Source organism: Schistocerca nitens, chromosome 4 (genome assembly GCF_023898315.1).
Source record: "Schistocerca nitens isolate TAMUIC-IGC-003100 chromosome 4, iqSchNite1.1, whole genome shotgun sequence".
NCBI classification, from domain to species: Eukaryota; Metazoa; Arthropoda; class Insecta; order Orthoptera; family Acrididae; genus Schistocerca; species Schistocerca nitens.
Genome location: NC_064617.1, coordinates 644,428,048 through 644,451,503, shown reverse-complemented (window position 1 = coordinate 644,451,503; position 23,456 = coordinate 644,428,048). Strand labels below are relative to the sequence as shown.

The following is a 23,456-nucleotide window of genomic DNA, read 5'->3' as shown; positions in this document are numbered from 1 at the left end:
GTTGTTGTGGTCTTCAGTCCTGAGACTGGTTTGATGCAGCTCTCCATGCTACTCTATCCTGTGCAACCTTCTTCATCTCCCAGTACCTACTACAGCTTACATTCTTCTGAATCTGCTTGGTGTATTCATCTCTTGGTCCCGCTCTACGATTTTCACCCTCCACGCTGCCCTACAATGCTAAATTTGTGATCCCTTGATGCCTCAGAACATGTGCTACCAACCGGTCCCTTCTTCTTGTCAAGTTGTGCCACTAACTCCTCTTCTCCCCAGTTCTATTCAATACCTCCTCATTAGTTATGTGATCTACCCATCTAATCTTCAGCATTCTTCTGTAGCACCACATTTCGAAAGCTTCTATTCTCTTCTTGTCGAAACTCTTTATCGTCCATGTTTCATTTCCATACATGGCTACACTCCATACAAATATTTTCAGAAACGACTTCCTGACGCTTAAATCTATACTCGATGTTAACAAATTTCTCTTCTTCAGAAACTCTTTCCTTGCCATTGCCAGTCTACATTTTATATCCTCTCTACTTCGACCATCATCAGTTATTTTACTCCCTAAATAGCAAAACTCCTTTACTACTTTAAGTGTCTCATTTCCTAATCTAATTCCCTCAGTATCACCCGACTTAATTCGACTACATTCCATTATCCTCGTTTTGCTTTTGTTGATGTTCATCTTGTATCCTCGTTTCAAGACACTGTCCATTCCGTTCAACTGCTCCTCCAAGTCCTTTGCTGTCTCTGATGGAATTACAATGCCATCGGCGAACCTCAAAGTTTTAATTTCTTCTCCATGGATTTTAATACCTAGTCCGAATTTTTCTTTTGTTTCCTTTACTGCTTGCTCAATATACAGATTGAATAACATCGGGGATAGGCTACAACCCTGTCTCACTCCCTTCCCAACCACTGCTCTGCTCCCCTTCCATGCCCCTTGACTCTTGTACCTGCTATCTGGTTTCTGTGTTGGTGTCTTAGAGAGTATATTCAGATACTCCTACATCTGTTCCTCGCAGTGACGACTCTATCAAATTCTGGGAACTGTGTGATGTTTATTAATCTTGTTCACTATGTAACACATTTTTGTCCCTTAGTCTTCTAGTCGTCCTCCAACTGATACCTCCTCTACTACGCTTCGAGTAGACAGGCTTGACCCTGAAACATTGAGCTGCGCCAGATATTTCATTTTAGCCACGGTTGCTGCTAATTGCTCTAAGTGATTCTATCACAGCGACTATTAGTAGCGCCATAAGAGCTGCGGAAGTCACCCTGCAGTGTTCGTGTGGTACACGCCTTAACCATCGTGTCGTAGGCGCCCCCCCCCTCCTAATTGTGACTTTTTTATGCAGCCCGTCACGACTTCCTCTGCTGCGTTAATCTCTTCACCTCAGAGTAGCACTTACACCTTACGCCCTGAATTACTTGTTTATTTGTTGGATGTTTTCAAATCTCTGTCTTTCCCGACAGTTTTTACGCTCTGCTGTTCCCTGTAGTACCATGGACGTATTCCCTGATGTCTTAACCCATGTCCTGTCATCCTGTCCTCCTGTCCCTTCTTCTTGTCAGTATTTTCCATATGTTCCTATCTTCGACTGTTCTGCAGAGAACTTCCTCATTTCTTATCTTATCAGTCCATAATAGTCTTGTGGAGCACTGCATTTCAGATGCTTCGGTTCTCTTCTGTTCTGGTTTTTCCGTTGTCCACGATTCGCTGCCATACTATGCTGTGATTCACATGTACATTCTCAGATATTTCTTCCTAAAATTAAGGCCTGTGTTTTATACTAGTAGACTTCTCTTGACCAGCAGTACTCCCTTTGCTTGCATAGGCTGCTTTTGATGTCCTCCTTGATTCGCCCGTCACCGTTAATTTTGCTTACAAGGTAGCACAATTCATTAACTTTGTCTCCTTCTTGATCCCCAGATTTAATTTTGCTACAACTCATTACGTTTGTCTTTTCCCCGTTTCCTCTCATGTCATATTCTGTACTCGTACGGCTGTTCATTACGTCCAGCAGATCCTGTATTTCTTCTTCACATTCAGTGAGGATGGCAATGTCACCAGGAAATCTTACCGTTAATATCTTTTCACTCTGAATTTTAATCCCTCTTGAACCTTTATTTCTATCACTGCTTCTACTATGTACAGAATGAACAGCAGGGCCGAAAGATTGCGTCCCTGTCTTACTCCCTTTATAATCCTAGCACTTCTTTCTTTGTCTTCCATTTTTATTGTTCCCTCGTGGGTCTTGTACAGATTGTATATTACCCATTTTTCCCTAAAGTTTACCCCCATTTTTCTCAGAATTTCGTGCATCTTGACCATTTTACATTGTCGAACGCTTTCTCTAGGTCGACGAATGCTATGATCCTCTCTTAAATTTTCTTCAACCTTGGTTCCATTACCAAGTGCAACCAGAATTGCTTCTCCGATGCTTTTACCTTTCCCAAAGCCTAACTGCTTGTCATGTAACTGATCCTTTTCCATTTTTCTGTACATTATTCTTGTTAGCAGCTTCAATGCGTGAGCTGCTAAGCTTGCTGTGTGATAGTTTTCGCACTTATCTTCCCTTGCTATTCATTGCAAATAACTGCTACGAACGGAAAAAATTAGTCAGCGCCAGGAGACATCGCGCAAATACCGTGCCCAACCGCCTCTGGGACTGATGATCGCCTCAGTTCGGTGAGGAAGAAAGTTCAGTTTTCATCACGTGTGCCATATCCAGCTGAAGCCATCGCATACCGTAGAGCTAAAAACTCCAGGGCTGTTGCTTGCAACATTGCACAGGCTGTTACAAAGAGACATTTTCTACGCTGTCAAGATTGCCACTCGCGGTGCAGTTCGGTGCTCGAATGTTGATCAAACTAAAGACCGTATGTATGTGTGCAGCCCTGTGAACACACAGCTGTTGTCACCGCGGAGGATGGGGGTGTTCACCGCCTCATCATTAAGATGCATAAGCACCGATAATGTTGCCGTAAACTGCCTGGTTCTTTTTCACGGTAACCTGGAGGAGTGGGCCCACATCGTGGTACGAAAAACACGCCAAAATGTCACAGAATCACATGTGGCCTGAATTACACTCTCCACACGCAGGGTTTCATGCCCCTTGGACCATTAGTGCACTCAGCGTCTTGCGTTATTTGCTGACACTCGTCTCCGGTCCCTGTCAATTAAGATCTATTTTGCGATCACTGTTCTTCAGTCGTGTAACATGGCTCTAAGTGGTACATTATACTTTGTAGACACGGTAGACAGCCCCCGCTGATACACCAGCAAAGTAGGTAACTTGATACAAGGTAAGATTATGGACACCTCCAAACTCGAGAGCTCCTTCTTGCCATTCTGCTTCGTTTCCACGTCAAACCATGTGACCGCGCTGATTCCATACACCTGCTGGATCATACACACCACTTCATTTCCATGAAGCTGTGGAGTGGCGCCTGGTAATAAGTCGAACCATCTATAGTGCTCCAAAAGCGACGACCGAGCGAGTTGGTCAGTGGTTATCACACTGGACTCGCATTCGGGAGAACGGCAGTTCAAATCCCAGTCCGACCATCCAGATTTGGGTTTTTTATGATTTCTCCAAATCGCTTAAGGCTGTGGCTGCGATGGTTCCTTTGAAAGGGCACGAATTACAGTGCTTGACAACTGCTAAGGGGCAACTGACACTTATCAAGAAACAACCGCCAATTGCGACGGAACAACCGACAACTTATACGGAACACTTGACTAATGATGGTAGAAGGAAGTGTAGAAGTTGGGACTTGTTGACTGCAGCGAAACCTGCGCACGAAAGCTCTGTATGTATTCGACAGTTCATGCAGTACGGTGTTTTGACGAAGGTTATTATGGAACCGATTAGCGTGACTCTCTGTGTGGTACGGTAACATATCTGCAAGACATAATTTGAGCGATTACGATTGCGGACGAGCAGTTGGACGGCTGGAAGCCGGTCAAAATGACATCTCGCGATTAAAAAAGGTCACTGAAGGTGGAAATGCTATGAGACAGCACAACTGTGGTCGTAGACGGACCACCGCGCCACAACGGGATCAATACGTAGCTGTTGTGATGGAAAGGAACAGACGCCTCACTCCTAAGCAGGTCGGTGCAGACCTCGCAAGTTCTTCAGACACACGTGTCTCCGCCAAAACCATTTCACTGCAATTAATTGAAGTTGGTTCGTATGCTCGGAAGCCTGTTAAATGCACCCCACTTCAACCACACCATCGTGCAGAATGAATTCATTGGTGTAGGAAGTATGTTGGTTGAGGTCAGCAGCAGTGCCAGAGGAGGCCATATTCCTTACTGAGAATCCGACCTTTTAGGTTGGGAGTCTGACCTGTATCAAACACGGACGTTATTTAAGTCTGTTATCCCGCTTACCCATGTGGTGAAATCCGTCCTATTTTTCGTTATAAATATTTCGTCCAACTTCTGTTTCGTGTGTACTGTGCTTCATGTCGTCCATCATTACTAGTGATTATTCCTGTCCACTACGCCTCTGTTCCTTGGCAAGTGTCAAGCCGTGAACTTCGCTCCCCATCCTTCCGTAATCTCAGCATGGGCTCCGTCTCTAATGACCTCGTTGTCGATGGGAAGTTGACCACTAATCTTCCTTCCCTCTTTCCTTCCAAAGTGGCCAAGTATTCTTTTGAGGACGTGATGAATATTTTGTCCGGTGAGTTTCGTACCTGTTCGAATACTAAAAAAATGAGACATTCCAGTCGCCTTCGTGGAAGTTCGTCATTTGTTGGTAACGTCCCAGATGCCATCAGCTGAAGAAAGTGGTGTCGTGAAATCTGCATAGGTCGGCGCTGTACATGGGTCTGCTTTCTGAGACCTCCAGCGATGCTTAAGTGATGTCGCGAGCTATATTCGCTGCTTCCTCTTCTACGAAGCGGTTTTGGTTCCCACTTTATTCAGGCATGTGTACTACAATACCGATTTTTGTTTTCTCCTTGTTTTTACATCTTGTGTTACAACTCGTCCTTGTAAAAAGTGAAAAATGACATTCACTGCTATGATACACAACCCTCCACCCACTTCTCTTTTCTTGTGAACACGGCGACTTGTTGAACTTGTTAGAGAAGTTTCTAAGCCATCAGGTATCGCAACGAGCAACAGTGAGTTTCAAAATGCAATAAAATGAATGATTTGAGCAGTACGAAGCATTCAGTGCTCTGTTCAAGCGAAGTAAATTTGTGCTTATCTTCCATGGATTGACTGACGTTTCGAGCACTATTGGACGTAGTTTAGTTTTACATGGCGTTCAAGCTACGATATTCTTCCTATCACGAAGTTTAGCAAGGACAATAAATGCTAAATTTCAGTAGTAGTAGTAGTAGTAGTAGTAGGGATTCGAGCCATGGACATCGGGTTTCTGTCTTTAGTTATGAACATGCATATGCAGAGTTTATCTATGCTATACTTTATTCCTTTATTTTGGATCATTTATATTATAAAATGGACACAGGCTTCCAAAGTCGAGTGAGAAAGATCCTGTAGCGCACTAAATGGTGGATTTGCCGATTCTGCATAAATAATAACAGCCAAGGTGATCCAAATGATATTTGTCATTTAAGAAATTTTCAACATTTTGTTGAAATATGAACTATCCAATCAGTTTATACAAACATTTAATTACTTTCTACTAGCAGCCTCCTGTTTCTCGTAAATCATAGAGCTATTATTTGTCATCAGTCAGCAGACAGCAGAGGCGGCCGCCACGAGTTCCTCTAATATCATGGAAGTCTTTTCGTGTAGATACTGAGCGGCGGTGTAACTGAAATGTTTTTCGACCACCCAAAAGGAAACTGTGATTTCAGCGTTGGGTGTCGCGATTCTGACCTCCATCGCAAAGGCCTCAAAGGAAGGGGTGAAATGAAGATAAAAGGGGGTGCGAAAAACTTCCCATCGTGTGGCAGGTCCAAGGTGGCGTTTGTGCAGAATTGTGGTGAAATTTGGTGCCGATGTAACATCATCAACCTGCACATGAACTTGTGAAGTGTGGCCTTTTGTTCGTTTGTGTTGATACGTTGCTGTTTGAACCGTCGACGAGCCCGAAGGTAGCGTCGCCGGGCTCTAGTATTTCGTACGATTACAGAGAAAGGTTGTACTCACCTTTGACCCAAATCTCAAACTTACACGTCGCAGTGGGAGACAATAAACGGCTTTCGAAAGAGGGATCCTTTAATTTTGTTGTGCAGTGTAGTTGGTCCACAATTATTATGTAACTTTTTTTGCTATTCCATTCAACATGTCCTATAATTCTTCTTTACTCAAAGTGGGTAGCAGCGTTGTCAGCAAATCTTATCACTGATATCATTTCACTCTGAATTTTAATCCCACTCCTGAAACTTTCCTTTAATTCATTCATTACTTCTTAGATACAGGGGTTGAAATGTATTGGAAAAAGAATGCATCCTTGTACAAGAATCTTTTTGCTAACGGTAATTCTCTCTTGTCTTCCATTCTCACTGTTCCCTGTGAGTTCTTGTACATGCTGTATATTACCCGTTTTTCTCTTTCCCTTACACTTCCTGTTCTGAAAATTTCAAGTATCTTGCATCATTGTACGTTGTCGGACGCTTTTTCTGTGTCGATATATCCTATAAAGTCTTGAATTTCTGATTTCTTGCCTCTGTTACTAAGCACAATGTCAGAACTGCCTTTCTTGTGCCTTTACCTTTCATATAATAAACTGATCGTCATCTAACAGATTCTCTGTTTTTTTCTCCATTTTGCCGTGTAATATTATAGTCAGCAATTTGGATATATGAGCTACTAAGCTGATTGTGCGACAGATCTCTCAGTTACCTGCCGTTGATATTTCCGGTGTATTCTTTCGACAGTCCGAAGATCTGTCTGCAGTCCCAAAGATTCTACCCACTAATTTATACAGTCGTTTAACTGCTACTTCTCCCCAATGATTCTAGGAATTGTGAAAGAATGTTATTAATTCTTTCTGCCTTGCTTGTTCCAAGTTTTCAAGAACTCTGTCAAACTCTGACTCAGTATTGGACATCCTTCTTACATTGCTTCAGCAGACATTTTCATACCTTCGTAGAGGCCCTCGATGTTCTCTTTCCAGCTGTCTGGTCTCTCCTTGTTTATAACACATGTGAATTCCTAATGTTGACGCCCTTGCTTTTCATTTCACCGAAAGCTATTTTTACGCCTTTATATGCCGAATCTGTCCTTCAAAGCAACCCTTTCTTTTTCAGTTTCTTTACACTTTTCCTGCAGTCATTTCGCTTTAACTTGCTTGCACTTCCTATTGATTTCATTCCTGTTGTTGTTGTTGTGGCCTTCAGTCCTGAGACTGGTTTGATGCAGCTCTCCATGCTACTCTATCCTGTGCAAGCTTCTTCATCTCCCAGTACTTCCTGCAACCTACGTCCTTCTGAATCTGCTTAGTGTATTCATCTCTTGGTCTCCCTCTACGATTTTTACCCTCCACACTGCCCTCCAATGCTAAATTTGTGATCCCCTGATGCCTCAGAACATGTCCTACCAACCGGTCCCGTCTTCTTGTCAAGTTGTTCCACAGACTCCTATTCTCCCCAATTCTATTCAATACCTCCTCATTAGGTATGTGATCTACCCATCTAATCTTCAGCATTCTTCTGTAGCACCACATTTCTAAAGCTTCTATTCTCTTCTTGTCCAAACTATTTATCGTCCATGTTTCACTTCCATGCATGGCTACACTCCATACAAATACTTTCCGAAACGACTTCCTGACACTTAAATCTATACTCGATGTTAAATTTCTCTTCTTCAGAAACGCTTTCCTTGCCATTGCCAGTCTACATTTTATATCCTCTCTACTCCGACCATCATTTAATCATACAGTAAAGCTGCATTCCCTCGGGAAAAAATTACGGCTCTAGTTTCCCCTTGCTTTCAGCCGTTCATAGTACCAGCACAACAAGGCTGTTTTGGTTAGTGTTACAAGGCCAGATCAGTCAATCATTCAGACTGTTGCCCCTTCAACTACTGAAAAGGCTGCTGCCCCTCCTCAGGAACCACACGTTTGTCTGGCCTCTCAACACATACCTCTCCGTTGTGGTTGCACCTACGGTACGGCCATCTGTATCGCAAATGCACGCAAGCCTCCCCACCAACGGCAAGGTCCATGGTTCATAAGTAACATATACTGTATTCCTTTCATTTTCTGAAAGTTTTTTTATTTCTCCCTTTGGTTAACCAGGTGAAGTATTTCTTCGGTAGTCCAGGGTTTTTTCGTAGTTACTTTCTCGCACATGTATTTGTCTGTCCAACTTCTATGATTCTCGTTCTAGTTATGTTATTCACTATCGCAGTATCTATAGCCCAGAAAGTTTAAACACATCTCATCATTGATCAATACGTTAGTATTACACTTCTTTACACATCGATTCTTCCTAACGATTCTCATAAACTTAAGTCTATTCTTCATTGTCACTAAATTGTGAACTGAGTCTCTACATCTGCTCGTTGGTACGCCTGGCAATCCAGTATCTGATTTTGGAATCCCTGCCTGATCATGATGTAATCCAGCTGGAATCTTCCCATGTCTCTGAGCATTTTTTCTTGTGGTTTTTGAACAGTATATTCGTTATTACTAACTGAAATACGTTGTAGAACTCAGTTACTCCGTCTCCTCTCTTATTTCTACTACCGAGTGCATATTCTTCCACAACTTAGTCCCGCATTCCAGTTCCCCGCGATTATTCGATTTACCTATTCAGTATCCTCATATATTTTGTATATGTCCTCATTTTCTACACCCGTTATTGAAATGTTCACAGTAACTTACTCTTTATCCTACCTTATCATTCATATCGAATCCTACTCTCGTGATTCAATTTTCTCCTGCTGTTAATAAGATCCTTCATTGATCTGACAAAATATCCTCTCCTTCTTTCTGTATGTCTTCACGGAGTCCTGTTGTAGGATTGAGCTTTTGCTTTTTCCTTTTCAGAGTTTGTAGCTTCCTTATAACATTCAGATTCCTGACATTCCACGCTCCGACACGTAGAATTATTTCCTTCTTGATATTATCATCATGTTCTAACAAGCGTCGACGGCGAACTGTGTTAGTGGAGATTTGTTACTCTGCATCTAGGACATTACATTATAAATAGATTACCAAAATTTATTAGCATTTTCAAGAACAAGTTGCTTTTATGACATCACGCATATAGCACGTGTCACTGTGAGACTCGACCACTGAATTTTTTGGACGTGCTCTGGGCTGTGAAATTTTATCCAGAGGTTTCGTCCTGAAATAACTGGAACGTTCAGGACTATTAAGATTTTTTCAATCCTGATCAGTCTCCAGCCCTGCTACCTAATACAGTTTCTCGTGCCCGGCAGATGGAAGACAAGCTAATTTTGAATTTTGTCGTTCTTACATGAATTGGTTCAAATGGCTCTGAGCACTATGGGACTCAACATCTGAGGCCATCAGTCCCCTAGAACTTAGAACTACTTAAAACTAACTAACCTACGGACATCACACACATCCATGCCCGAGGCAGGATTCGAACCTGCGACCGTAGCGGTCGCGCGGTTCCAGACTGAAGCGCCTAGAACCGCTCGGCCACAATGGCCGGCTTACATTAATTACATGCTTTTGTGTGGGACGTATGGGATAGACAAACACACACACACACACACACACACACACACACACACACACACCACACACACATCTCGCGGAATCCTTCATTGATCTGACAAAATATCCGCTCCTTCTTTCTGCATGTCTTCACGGAGTCCTGTTGTAGGATTGAGCTTTTGCTTTTTCCTTTTCAGAGTTTGTAGCTTCCTTATAACATTCAGATTCCTGACATTCCACGCTCCGACACGTAGAATTATTTCCTTCTTAGTATTATCATCATGTTCTAACAAGCGTCGATGGTGAACTGTGTTAGTGGAGATTTGTTACTCTGGATCTAGGACATTACATTATAAATAGATTACCAAAATTTATTAGCATTTTCAAGAACAAGTTGCTTTTCTGACATCACGCATATAGCACGTGTCACTGTGAGACTCGACCACTGAATTTTTTGGACGTGCTCTGGGCTGTGAAATTTTATCCAGAGGTTTCGTCCTGAAATAACTGGAACGTTCAGGACTATTAAGATTTTTTCAATCCTGATCAGTCTCCAGCCCTGCTACCTAATACAGTTTCTCGTGCCCGGCAGATGGAAGACAAGCTAATTTTGAATTTTGTCGTTCTTACATGAATTGGTTCAAATGGCTCTGAGCACTATGGGACTTAACATCTGAGGCCATCAGTCCCCTAGAACTTAGAACTACTTAAACCTAACTAACCTAAGGACATCACACACATCCATGCCCGAGGCAGGATTCGAACCTGCGACCGTAGCGGTCGCGCGGTTCCAGACTGAAGCGCCTAGAACCGCTCGGTCACACCGGCCGGCTTACATTAATTACATGCTTTTGTGTGGGACGTATGGGATAGACAAACACACACACACACACACACACACACACACACACACACACACAGCTCGCGGAATATTTGTTTCCTTGTTTCCGTTTTTTGAGTGATGCTTTAGAAAGTGTTACTGAATACGGACCCAACTACGCCGAGTTTTGTACGAGCTCTCTGCTGGCTCCTGCCATCGGCGCTGGAGTAGTAGTACTGAGCTCTTGAAGAAAACTGTTATCGCGCCACTAGGCGCCAAGCACGGCTGGAGGGGGTGGGGGGGGGGGAGTGGGGGAGTGCTTACCAGTGAGAGCTGTGCTGCGCGATGTGACCTCGCGGCAGCGGCAGAGCAAACAAACGGCGTCGGCGGCGTCCCGGACCTTCCTCAAGGTGGCGCGCCGAGCCTCTGCCCAGCGCTACGCCACGCTACGACGGCTCGCTATTCGGGCCGCGGGCGGCGCGCGCCCACACAGCTCGCCATCCCCTGTAACACGCCGCGCACGTGCTTCACACTCCATTCAGATTCTTGCGCAAGGAAGAAGCATAGGTTACCGGAATGTCAACAACGTTCAAAACCTGGACGAGGACCTAAAATAGAAATAAATTTCCGCGTGCAGAACTAACACATGTGATTAGATATGTATTAGTTGGGGCTCGTTCTACATCTATTTTTAATTTGCAGTTGGTTAAGTTTTATAGTTTCTTCGAGACAAAACGTTAATCTACGGAATAATATGGGAACAATGTGGCTTAAGAAAATCACAAAAAACGGTGACGTCTGGATTACTGGTCCTATAATTGAATGCTCATTCTTCCGAATTTAAGTCCAGTTTTCTTATTTAGTGTCTCTCTCTATCCGTCTCTCAGAAAAAAGAAAAATGAAACAAAAAAAGAAATCAAAGTAAAATGAATATAAATCGGCAGTCAGAATGCTGTAATTCGAGCCTGATGAAACTAGGTAAAATTAAAATGAAAGCGGTCATTAGCAAAGAAATTTATATCAGTTCCTCTTTTAAAAGAATTCCTAAGTGACCGTCACTGAAACTTCAAAAATAGAGGTCATTAGTCTATCGAAGTGTTTGAAACCCTCTTCCCATCACTTTCTGTCTTATGCCAATCTTCCCATTTCTACGTGATTGCTACACTCAGCATCCCCCATATAATAATCATCGTCCGCTGCTATAACTTTGCCGGCCAGAGTGGCCGAGCGGTTCTAGGCGCTGCAGTCTGGAACCGCGCGACCGCAACGGTCGCAGGTTAGAATCCGGCCTCGGGCATGGGTGTGTGTGATATCCTTAGGTTAGTTAGGTTTAACTAGTTCTAATTCTAGGGGACTGATGACCTCAGAAGTTAAGTCCCATAGTGCTCAGTGCCATTTTTTTGCTATAACTTTTCCTCTCAACAGGTCCAGCGCTAAGCCATCTTGTCCATTTGGGCCTTATCTCTCCACTTTCCAATTAACATTCCTCGATAACACCACATTTCAAATGCTTCCAGAAGAACTACTTATGGTAAATTACGTGATTTACTGTTGTGGAGAGCACCCAGCAATGCTTAAAGAGGGGTATGTCCATACACACTGCCACGCCAAAGAAACTACTATAGGCATGGGTATTCAATACGGAGATATGTAAACAAGCAGAATACGGCGCTGCCGTCCGCAACGCCTGTATAAGACAAGGGTCAGGCGCAGTTGTCAGATCGGTTACTGCTGCTACAATGGCAGTTTATCAAGATTTAAGTGAGTCTGAACATGGTGTTACAGTCGTAGCACAAACGATGGGACACAACATCTTCGAGGTTGCGATGAAGTGGGTATTTTCCCATTCGACCATTTCGCGAGTGTAACGTGAATATCAGGAATCCGGCAAAAAATCAAATCTCCGTGCGGCCGGAAAAAGATCCTGTAAGAACGGGACGGGACAAACGACGACTGAAGAGAATCGTTGAACGTGACAGAAGTGCAACACTTCCGCAAACTGCGGCAGATATCAATGCTGGGCCATCAAGTAGGATCAGTGTGCGAACCATTCAACGAAACATCATTGATATGGGCTTTCGGAGCCGAAGGTCCACTCATGTACCCTTGATGACTGCACGCCTGGACCTGTCAACACCGAGATTGGACCGTTGATGACTGGAAGCATGTTGCCTGGTCGGACGAGTCTCGTTTCAAATTGTATCGAGCGGATGGACGTGTACGGGTGGGGGGACAACCACATGAATCCATGGACTCTGCATCTCAGCAGGGGACTGTTGAAGCAGGTGGCGGTTCTGTAATACTGTGGGGGTGTGCAGCTGGAGTAATATGGGACCCCTGATACGTCTTGCCGCGCGGGATTAGCCGAGCGCTCTAATGGCGCTGCATTCGTGGACTGTGCGGCTGGTCCCGGCGGAGGTTCGAGACCTCCCTCGGGCATAGCTGTGTATGTTCGTCCTTAGGATAATTTAGGTTAAGTAGTGTGTAAGCTTAGGGACTGATGACCTTAGCAGTTAAGTCCCATAGGATTTCACATACAACATTTGATACGTTTTGATGCGACACTGACAGGTGACATATACGTAAGCAGCCGATCACCTGTATCCATTTATGTCCATTGTGCGTTCCGACGGACTTCGGCAGTTGCAGCAGGACAATGCGACACCCTGCACATCCCCAATTGCTATAAAGTGGCTCCAGGAACACACTTATGAGTTTAAATACTTCCGCTGACCGCCAAACTCCTCAGACAAGAACATTATTGAGCGTATCTGAGATGCCTTGCAACGTCCTGTTCTTACGGATTTATGGACAGTCCTTCACGATTCATGGTGTCAATTCCTCGACATTAGTCGAGTCCATGCCATGTCATGTTGCGGCACTTTTGCGTGCTCGCGGGGGCCCTACACGGTATTAGGCAAGTGTTCCAGTTTCTTTGGCTCGTCAGTGTAGAAATCCCTACAGTTCAAAATTGATTTCGTAACTATGAGAACAATGATAGTGACCTTCGAAAGCTTGAAATTTATCTTTGATTCGACGCGGTTTATGTACCGAGAATTTTATATTCGTCGTGGTAGGGACTCTAAACTGTCTTTCTTTCTATCCGGTATTGTACGGATTTGCCCTCATCTGAGCTCTGCAATCACCTCATCTATGCCCTCGTGGGGGAAAGTATGACGTAACATAGAAACGGATGGTGGTAAGTCTTGGTACGTTTTTAGTTCAAATGGTTCAAATGGCTCTGAGCACTATGGGACTTAACTTCTGTGGTCATCAGTCCCCTAGAACTTAGTACTACTTAAACCAAACTAACCTAAGGACATCACACACATCCATGCCCGAGGCAGGATTCGAACCTGCGACCGTAGCGGTCACGTGGTTCCAGACTGAAGCGCCTAGAACCGCACGGCCACACCGGCCGGCGGTACGTTTTTAGGTACACAGACCGCTGTTGTAGGGGAAAGAAACTGGAAGTCCAGGTGAAACAGAAAAGAAAAATGATTAACTGAGTCGCCTGACAATGATGAGGAGAACTCATCGACATCTCCTACAGAGCACGCACTTCTCTTTAGCCCTGTATCTTAACCGTTCCGAAAACAGCTAGATTCGATATCAAGATACATCCTTACCAAAGAACTGGCTGCCCAGTATTTTTCATTCCAGCTAGGTGAATTACAGGCTATTTCGTGAATACCAGCTGCTAGTGATTTCTTCACATAGTTTAAAAACTCCTCCAAAGGTCCGTCTCCCATGATATCAGATCTGAAACTAAAATCAGATTCAGGCAATCATCTATGAGATCAATGTATGTATGCATCTGATTATTAAATTCTATACCAACATACTGTCAGTCAGTCCAGTGATATGCAAAATACTTAGTGGTCCAAAAAGTTTTGGAACTTCTAAAGAGAGTTTCACGAAAAAAGTTCACAGTAAATATCTCTTTACAATATATATATATATATATATATATATATATATATATATATATATATATATATATATATATATATATAAGATTAGTAAGTTATTGTAACTAGTATGTCTGGAAGCATTTTAAATGTGGTGTTACCGGTGAATGTCAAAAATTAAGTGGGGAACGGCAAGATTCAAATGAAAGTGTATCAAAAATAAATTGAAAGGAAAGAAGTCGAAGTAAAACCGTTAGCATAAGAATGGATAGGTTAGAGCAATATCTTCGACACCATCCAGGAACTGTTAACTTGGCACTGGAAGGAAAGCATAAGTCTACTTTGTTTCATATTCATCACATACCGCTGGTACAGTCCTTTACCTATCAGCAATGAGCCAATAACAAGTCATTCTGGAGGGTCCAACATCTAGTAGCCAGAAACGCTGTGAAAGAGGAGCAGATGCCAGCGCGTGAACTCAACAAGAACAGCAAACGGAGATACAATGGCTGGTGCGCTGCCCTTCATCTCCAGCGTACAAGCAGTGCAAGGCCGCGCTCGCAGGCACGACGGCAGCCGCATCTGTCGTCTGACGTCACTGCTGTAGTCTGTCTGAACCAAGCTGCCGTCAGAGACTCGCAGTACTCGCTTGCTTTCTGGGGAAAAAAAGTAGTATCGGTTTCCATCGGTTACTCATAAGAGCAATACACGCTCTCAGCACCAGAATGAGCACGCAACGAAGTGGGGCAGCAGGAAGACCTGAACTCTTATTAAAGATTAACTCCAATCAAATGCCGTTCAGCTATCCTAACATAAGTTTCCATTGTTTGCTTAAATCACACCCAGGAAAATAAACATTTGGAAACAAATAAATACTGGGTGAAGTGGATTTCCAATTACGAACTTCTTCGGACGTAATGAGCACAGCATAAGTGTGAAGCTGGAGGTTGTTCGTGGCTATTTTTTGAGTATTTTGGTGCTAGGGAAGCTGGGGCCTGCAGTGGCTCGTCACAATTAATAGACTGAGGTGACAAAAGTCATGGAATACTTCCTAATATCGCGTCGGACCTCCTTTCGCCCGGCGTAGTACAACAGCTCGACATGGTATCGACTCAACAAGCCGTTGGAAGTCCGCTGGAGAAATACTGAACCATACTGCCTCTACAGCCATCCATAACTGCGAAAGTGTTGCCGGTGCAGGAGTGTGAGCACGAACTGACCTATCGATTGTGTCCAATAAACGATCGATGGGATTCACGTCGAGCGATCCGGGTGACCAAATCATTCGCTCGAATTATCCAGAACGTTCTTCAAACAATAGTGGCCCGGTGACACGGCGCAGTCATCCATAAAAATTCCATCGTTGTTTGGGAACATGGAATGGCTCTGGCTCTGAGCACTATGGGACTTAACATCTATTGTCATCAGTCCCCTAGAACTTAGAACTACTTAAACCTAACTACCCTAAGGACAGCACACAACACCCAGTCATCAGGAGGCAGAGAAAATCCCTGACCCCGCCGGGAATCGAACCCGGGAACCCAGGCGCGGGAAGCGAGAACGCTACCGCACGACCACGAGCTGCGGACGGAACATGGAATGCATGAATGGTAGTAAATGATCTCCATGTAGCCGAACATAACCATTTCCAGTCAACGAGCGGCTCAGTTGGGCCAGAGGACCCAGTACATTCCCTGTAAACGCAGCCCACACCATTATGGAGTCATCACCAACGTGCACAGTGCCTTGTGGACAGCTTGGTCCATGGCTTCCTGGGGTCTGCCTCACACTCGAACCCTGCCATCAGCTCTTACCAGCTGAAATCGGAATTCATCTGATCAGGCCACGGTTTCCCAATCATCTAGAGTCCAACCGATATGATCATGGCACCAGCAGAGGCGCTGCAGGCGAAGTTGTGCTCACGTCGTTCGTCTGCTGCTATAGTTAACCGCAAATTTCGCTTCTCTTTTCTAACTGGTACTTTCGTCGTACGTCTCATACTGATTTCTGCGACTATTTCACGCCGGGAGGCTTGTCTGTTAGCAATGACAGCCCTGCACAAACGACGCTGCTCCCGGTCGTTAAGTGTTGTCCGTAGTGAGAGGTAATGCCTGAAATTTGGTAATCTCAGCACACTCTTGACACTGTGAATCTCGTAATACTGTATTCCCGAACCCTTCCGAAATGTAATGTCTCATGCGTTTAGCTCGAACTTCTATTCCTCGTTCACAGCCTGTTTGTTCCCGTCGTGCGGCCACAATTACGTCTGAAACCCTCACATTTATCACCTGAGTACAAATGACAGCTTCGCCAATGAACTGCCCTTTTATACCTTGTGTGAGGCTACCATCATCTGTATATGTGCATATCGCTATCACTTCAGTGTAATGTAGTTATGATATGTTCGATTTGCTGCCGCAGTTCACGTCGCTTCTGTGAAGGTACTTTCACGATACTGAAAAACACCTGTAGCGTGCAATCAATGAAACATGTAACGCAAAAGTAAAACAACAGAGAAAGGCAGCAACTCTCAGACGAAACTGTGATGTGGTTGCCATCGCTGCAGCGCATGTCACCCAGCTCTTCGTCAGTAAACCTCTCTACACTGCAGTGTTGTTGTTGTTGTTGTTGTTGTTGTTTTTGTGGTCTTCAGTCCTGAGACTGGTTTGATGCAGCTCTCCATGCTACTCCATCCTGTGCAAGCTTCTTCATCTCCCAATGCTTACTGCAGCCTACATCCTTCTGAATCTGCTTAGTGTATTCAATCTCTTGATCTCCTTCTACGATTTTTACCTTCCACGCTGCCCTCCAATGCTAAATTTGTGATCCCCTGATGCCTCAGAACATGTCCTACCAACCGGTCCTTTCTTCTTGTCAAGTTGTGCCACAAACTCCTCTTCTCCCCAATTCTATTCAATACCTCCTCATCAGTTATGTGATCTACCCATCTAATCTTCAGCATTCTTCTGTAGCACCACATTTCAAAAGCTTCTATTCTCTTCTTGTCCAAACTATTTATCTTCCATGTTTCACTTCCACACATGGTTACTCCCCATACAAATACTTTCAGAAACGACTTCCTGACACGTAAACCTATACTCGATGTTAACAAATTTCTCTTCTTCAGAAACGCTTTCCTTGCCATTGCCAGTCTACATTTTATATCCGCTCTACTTCGACCATCATCAGTTATTTTTCTCCCCAAATAGCAAAACTCCTTTACTACTTTAAGTGTCTCATTTCCTAATCTAATTCCCTCAGCATCGCCAGACTTAATTCGACTACATTCCATTATCCTCGTTTTGCTTTTGTTGATGTTCATCTCCTATCCTTCCTTCAAGACACTGCCACTGCAGTGTATCACTGCCGAAGTGCAACCAACACTGCTACAAAAACAAACCCGAAACAGATCAGAGCAGTGTTGAATGTAAGCTTGAAGGCGAAGAGTAAAGTGGCGTTTCCTATTGTCAGCAGCAAAGGCCGAGGGCGAATGGAATAAGTTTATATCCAAAAAAACAGGCCATACCATAGACTATTTTTACTGCTTTGAAGATATTTGAATATTATGCTATACAGAAAGAAAAATAAATTGGAATCAGAGCAATCATATCTGTGTATTTACTAATAATGCCGCACTATAATTTGGAACGAACTCCCTGACACAATGTCTATCAAAGTTTGGAAAAAGGTCGACGAATTGAGATTTTTCACCTATTTCAAGTCCCCAATACCGGAGGCAATACTTTCCTGTGCCGCACTAATAATATCTAGTTTGTGATATCAGAATGGATTTAGATATGCTATCTGCGTTTTAAGAAATTTTACACGAGAAGTTGTCCGCTATCTCAGCTGTGGGTTATTTGACACTCGATATAATTAGTTTTATTGTATTCAGGAAAGATTTTTTTTCTGCTACACGTTCTTATTCTAATGAGGATCTACTGCAACTCTTCGAGGTTTAAAAATAACCAGAAGGGGTCAGGCTGTCTTCCGTTCCTACAATGACGTGGAAGTAAATCGAAAGTTACAACGGAAGAGTACCACCTGCGATTGAACAGTTATTCCAGATGGGAATTTACGATGTGGGGAAACAGCAGTGTTGCTAGCAACATCGTTGTGTCCTGTAGGATCTAGCTGACGTCACTCCAGTAAGACTACATACTAAGAACAGCAACAGCAGCATCAGCTGTAGACGTGAGAGCGAGCCGACAGGGACGGACCGATCATGATGCGGACATCGAGCTCCTCTTCTGACTGCATCATTACTCCTTTTTTTCCCTTCTGCTGTCGTTTCAGCCATACATGATTAAACTGCGCTGCAACTTGCATCCCTTTATTGAGCCATAGTACCGATTTTTTTCGTTAAAAAGCACCTCACAGACTAGTTAGTAGATGCTGGGTTAACATTTTGGTGAAGAGAATAAAACAGGATTCGCACCGAAGGTAGTTTTCAGCTAACTGACAGTGTACAGCAGTGCAGTAGATGCGGCCCGAGGTGAAGACTGCAGGGCTCGAAACGTCCCTGTAAGGCCACAGAAGAAACAATGTCCCAGGAAAAGAACATGAGAAGTTTAGTGTAACTGACAATGGCCGCGAGAATTTTGGGTGTTATTTCTAATTTCAGCTCGCCATACGACACGATGGGCCACCGCTAGTCTTTTGGAAGTGTAATACCCTCTTAGAATAGAGATGGGCGTGCAAGTCGAGGGTTGTATGTAGACTAGGATGTGAAATCAAAATTAAAAAATCAATAAGAAAATAGGCAACTACGTGACGAGAGATTATCACCTCGAAAAAATGAAGTTGCATAATTAATTCTTTGTTTGAGACTTCGTGGCAGATAAAAACATCGCTCTGGTCCGGGATTCGAAGCTGGGACCTTTGTCTTCGGCGGGCAAGTGCTCTATCAACTGAATTACCCGAGCAAGATAAACGAGCCGCTTTCGCATCTTTACTTCCACCAGTGTCTCATCGCCTACTGTCCAAACTTCACAGAAGCTGTCCTGCATAACTTGCGGGACTAGCACTGCTGGAGGAAAGGATACTGCGGAGACGTGGCTTAGCCATAGCTTGGGGGACTGCTACCAGCCCCGTGTGCGCTGGTGTGAAACTTCCTGACAGATTCTGGGCAAAGACTCGAACTTGGGACTTAACGCGTTTCTCGTATAGGTACTACTCTGCCAGGAAGTTTCAAGCCAGCACAGACTACGCTGCAGAAGGGAAGTTAGTTCTGGTAATTGTTTGTTTGTTTGATTGCAATCCTGGTACACACTGAAATCCCACTCTGCAGTACCTGAGCACGTCACCGGAGGGGCCAAAATTTTAAGGTAAAGTCCAGGGATGAGGCGGTGTATCGTAACGTAAGTCTTTTCGGCAGTAGCGGAAATATGGCAGTCATATCGTACAATACCAGAAGGCTAAGTATGTCATCTGGATTGGCCTGACATAGCTGTAGTATTTCCGCTGCTGCTAGAAAAGAATTGCGGCACGATACGCCACCTTATCCGTGGGCTGTACCATTATATTTTGGCTCCTCTGGCGGCGTACTACGCTAGTGCAATGCGAGGATTTCATTGAGTATTAGGGCTGCGGACATGTACCTGAAAACAAAGTATTAATTACGGAAAATTATTTTTTCGAGGTGATAGTTAAAACATGCCACGGCTGCAAAATGCTAACACAAATTCTTTACAGACGAATGGTAAAACTGGTAGAAGCCGACCTCGGTGAAGATCAGTTTGGATTCCGTAGATATGTTGGAACACGTGAGCAATACTAACCCTACGACTTATCTTAGAAAATAGATTAAGGAAGGCAAACATACGTTTCTAGCATTTGTAGACTTAGAGAAAGCTTTTGACAGTGTTGACTGGAATACTCTCTTTCAAATTCTGAAGGTGGCAGGGGTCAAATACAGGGAGCGAAAGGCTATTTACAATTTGTACAGAAACCAGATGGCAGTTGTAAGAGTCAAGGGACATGAAAGGGAAGCAGTGGTTGGAAAGGGAGTGAGACAGGATTGTAGCCTCTCCCCGATGTTATTCAATCTGTATATTGAGGAAGCAGTAAAGGAAACAAAAGAAAAATTTGGAGTAGGAATTAAAATCCATGGAGAAGAAATTAAAACTTTGAGGTTCACCGATGAAAAAATGGTTCAAATGGCTCTCAGCACTATGGGACTCAACTGCTGAGGTCATTACTCCCCTAGAACTTAGAACTAGTTAAACCTAACTAACCTAAGGACATTACAAACATCCATGCCCGAGGCAGGATTCGAACCTGCGACCTTAGCGGTCTTGCGGTTCCAGACTGCAGCGCCTTTAACCGCACGGCCACTTCGGCCGGCTTCACCGATGACATTGTAATTCTGTCAGGGACAGCGAGGGGCCTGGAAGAGCAATTGAACGGAATGGACAGTGTCTTGAAAGGAGGATACAAGATGAACATCAACAAAAGCAAAACGAGGATAATGGAATGTAGTCGAATGAAGTCGAGTGATGCTGCGGGAATTAGATTAGGAAATGAGACGCTTTAAGTAGTAAAGGAGTTTTGCTATTTGCGAAGCAAAGTAACTGTTAATGGTCGAAGTAGAGAGGATATAAAATGTAGACTGGCAATGGCAAGGAAAGCGTTTCCGAAGAAGAGAAATTTGTTAACATCGAGTATAGATTTAAGTGTCAGGAAGTCGTTTCTGAAAGTATTTGTATGGAGTGTAGCCATGTGTGGAAGTGAAACGTGGACGAGAAATAGTCTAGACAAGAAGAGAATAGAAGCTTTCGAAATGTGGTGCTACAGAAGGATGCTGAAGATTAGTTGGGTAGATCACGTAACTAATGAGGAGGTTTTGAATGGAATTGGGGAGAAGAGAAATTTGTGGCACAACTTGACTAGAAGGAGGGCTCGGTACGTAGGACATGTTCTGAGGCATCAAGGGATCACCAATTTAGTGCTGGAGGGCAGCGTGGAGGGTAAAAATCGTAAAGGGAGACCAAGAGATGAATACACTAAACAGATTCAGAAGGATGTAGGTTGCAGTAGGTACTGGGCGATGAAGAAGCTTGCACAGGATAGTGTAGCATGGACAACTGCATCAAACCAGTCTCTGGACTGAAGACCACAACAACAACAGTTAAAAGATGGACTACCCTCGTGCTACACTTGGACTCCAAGAAGACTCGTGGCTGATGGTAGCTGAATGGGTGGAAGTCAACATATCTTGATTCGTTTGCTCACAGTTGTAGCCAACTTGTAGACAACGCAGCGCTTTGCAAGCCTAATATGTCAATAGACAAGTTTTTTTTCCGAAGCGGTCGTCAACTGCACATGGTTTTTCTGCATTCGCTAATGCAAAGTCGCCGAATGCAGTATTGTACGCTCGATAATGTAGGCAGCGAGCAGAAAGAAGTCAATACCGGTCGATGACATTACAATTTCAATCAGTTCAGCTACTACTTCGCCGAGAGTCTTCTCAGAGTGCGAGTACAGGACAGTATTGTAACAACGGCGACAGTAAATGGATAGGGCGCAAGTACATGTGTAGGGCCACCTTCGAGACAACGTGAGCTGCGATCGATGGTGAGAGAAGAGAAAAGCGAGCGCGAGACTCACGAGTAGTCGAGGGAAGCGAGGCAGACGCGCACATACCTGTCGGGGCGGCGCGGCGTGGGTGCGGCCGCAGTGCACGGCGCGTCCAGCACAAGGTTAGCGCCGGATTTTGGAGCGGGCCAAGCCACGTCCGAGGCGGGCGGCGGCGCGCCGGCGAGTGCGGCAAGGTCGCCCGGCCGCCGGTGCCACGCAGACAACGCCCGCCGCCAGAGCAGCCGCGAATCAACAGCCAAGCGGGCGCGAGGCGCGCCTGCCACAGCCGGCGGCTCGCGGGCCGCGCGTTCGAACGTTAAGCGAGCCGAGTTTCTCACGTCATAGCGCCGAATAGCACGTTGTGGAGTCTTTCTGAACGTGCAGAGCGATGTCTAGCACGTCAGATATTCTAAACATGCGTTTGAAAGCTGATTAGAGGGACACCTACGTCAAATGCACGCCATCTCCCTTCAGTACAGAGTCGCAATGCGCCATGTCACCTTTCAGTTGCAGCCCATATGTATTAAGGGTGATCCAATGATAGTGACCGGGCCAAATATATCACGAAATAAGCATCAAATGAAAAAAACGACAAAGAACGAAACTCCTCTAGCTTGAAAGGGTAAACCAGATGGCGCTATGGTTGGCCCGCTAGATAGCGCTGCCATAGGTCAAACGGATATCAACGGCGTTTTTTTTTTTTTTTTTTCAAAAAGGAACCCCCATTTTTATTACATATTCGTGTAGTACGTAAAGAGATATGGATGGTTTACTTGGACCACTTTTTTCGCTTTGTGATAGATGGCGCTGTAATAGTCACAAACGTATAAATACGTCGTATCACGCAACATCTACATCTACATGACTTCTCTGCAATTCACATTTAAGTGCTTGGCAGAGGGTTCATCGAACCACAATCACACTATCTCTCTACCATTCCACTCCCGAACAGCGCGCGAGAAAGACGAACGCCTAAACCTTTCTGTTCGAGCTCTGATTTCTCTTATTTTATTTTGATGACCATTCCTACCTATGTAGGTTGGGCTCAACAAAATATTTTCGCATTCGGAAGAGAAAGTCTGTGACTGAAATTTCGTAAATAGATCTCGCCGCGACGAAAAACGTCTTTGCTTTAATGACTTCCATCCCAACTCGCGTATTATATCTGCCACACTCTCTCCCCTATTACGTGATAATACAAAACGAGCTGCCCTTTTTTGCACCCTTTCGATGCCCTCCGTCAATCCCACCTGGTAAGGATCCCACACCGCGCAGCAATATCTAACAGAGGACGAACGAGTGTAGTGTAAGCTGTCTCTTTAGTGCACTTGTTGCATCTTCTAAGTGTCCTGCCAATGAAACGCAGCCTTTGGCTCGCCTTCCCCACAATATTATCTATGTGGTCTTTCCAACTGAAGTTGTTCGTAATTTTAACACCCAGGTACTTAGTTGAATTGACAGCCTTGAGAATTGTACTATTTATCGAGTAATCGAATTCCAACGGATTTCGTTTGGAACTTATGT

General features: G+C 44.3%; 1 long non-coding RNA gene across 1 annotated transcript in view; it reads right to left on the bottom strand.

The window, feature by feature from the left end:
- Positions 1-22,104, bottom strand: part of LOC126253166 (uncharacterized) — a 56,888-nt gene extending 34,784 nt beyond the window's left edge. The window contains exons 1-2 of the long non-coding RNA XR_007545913.1: positions 21,999-22,104; positions 10,768-10,947 (exon numbers count right to left, since the gene is read on the bottom strand). This is a non-coding gene — a long non-coding RNA (uncharacterized LOC126253166). The remainder of the gene's footprint in view (positions 1-10,767; positions 10,948-21,998) is intronic.
- Positions 22,105-23,456: the final 1,352 nt, after the last annotated feature.